Source organism: Ischnura elegans, chromosome 1 (genome assembly GCF_921293095.1).
Source record: "Ischnura elegans chromosome 1, ioIscEleg1.1, whole genome shotgun sequence".
NCBI lineage: Eukaryota > Metazoa > Arthropoda > Insecta > Odonata > Coenagrionidae > Ischnura > Ischnura elegans.
The window spans coordinates 99,093,047-99,094,666 of NC_060246.1; the positions used below are offsets into that span (position 1 = coordinate 99,093,047).

A 1,620-nucleotide genomic window follows, 5' to 3' on the forward strand; every position below is an offset into this window, starting at 1 on the left:
GCAGTCGTGGCCGAGTGGTTAAGGCGTCTGACTAGAAATCAGATTCCCTCTGGGAGCGTAGGTTCGAATCCTACCGACTGCGAATTTTTTTCGCCGAAATTTTATTCTCACCGTCCACAATCGACGAAATCATGAATACGTACGGCTTCACGGCTTCATTATTTCTAACTGAAGCTAGTGGCTTCGCCTGGCACGTCAGTGTCGCAGTCGGCGCTGAGCTCTACCCTATCCTATCCATTGATTTGGAACAAGTAGGGAGTGTATTGCAGAATTATATTTGTTTTATTTGCACATATAAATATTGTCAAAAGCTGGAGGGTACAACAACATGCAATATCATAATATAAAATCAAACTCTTTGATAGGAGGAGAAGATGAATGAAATAAAACCCAGTTAAATATGAAGACTATCCAGTATGAAAGCAATAAAATCCAATTTATTGTCGTATGATATATGCTGCACATTATAAAAGTCAATTTATTGCTACGAAAAGGCAAAATAAATCGACCTCACAGAAGTAATAAAAGTCACCTCTTTGTTAATTTGACTAGGAGAATCTAGATGGAAGGAGACATTTGTTGATTTCGACCAATGAATCGAAATTAAGAAGAAAGCATCCACCAAAATATTGGGTTCCCACGGGAGGCGAAAAGTCTCCCCCGTAGCGAAATACCATCTGCATCCATCCACTTTAAGAGGGTTATCGTGGAATGGAGGTGTTTGCCTCGAAGGAATAAGGAAATTCGCCGAAAGGCGGAACGGAGCGTTATGTGATTACGGAGCGATAGGAAGGATGGAACGGGTCAGCGAGATTCGAGTTGACCCTGAAGACTGCCGGAAGACTGAGATTTTAAGGAAGCTAACACAAGGGAGGACTGAGTGACTTAGATGTGGACGACGGTAAGCTACAGGTCGTGATGTTCTGCTAGATCGACAACAAACAAACTTTGCCCCACTTGGTAAACATCAACGACGATAACATATATAGTGTGATATCAGAAAATCAATCTATTGTTCTTGGACACTGGATTACCGTCAGAGAGAGGGGAAGGTATGAAGTAAGCAGCCTGACGAAAGTTATGGGGTAAGAGAGTATAAAAGGGAAAAGTAAACGGGAAATACGAGAAGGAACTAGAATGTTTCTATCCCTAGATAGAGGCTAGAACCAAATATTCCAACACCATATCAGACAGGGAAATAAAAAAGACACACCTTTATAGCGTCAAATCGATTGGAAAATTCCCAAAAATGAGCATTGAAAAGGGCAAAAGTTTCTCCTCTGGCAACAGTAAAACATCGTATTAACAACAAATAAATACAGTCGCAATGATGTCGATTATTTTATGAAAATTGATAAAAAATAATGAATTTAAGGCCCGAAAGCTGATTTACATGCCCTCACATGCATCCTCATTTAATGAAAATTAAGTTTCCACTCCTCAATAAAACCTCCTGCTATAAGTCAAACAGCAGCACTCGCACAATCTCAAATTCGGTGCTTTTCTCAGTCTCAGGACGGGAGTGTAAGAGTCAACTCATATTTTTTTCGATCGATGCGCTGAAACCAAAATTCATCTCCCCCACCCAAAATCCTAGACTAAAAAATCTTCGCGGCTGCA

General features: G+C 40.5%; 1 non-coding gene across 1 annotated transcript; it reads left to right on the plus strand.

Annotated features, from left to right (window-relative positions):
- Trnas-aga lies at positions 1–82 on the plus strand. Its single transcript has one exon. It is a non-coding gene; the product is annotated as a tRNA-Ser (tRNA).
- Positions 83–1,620: the final 1,538 nt, after the last annotated feature.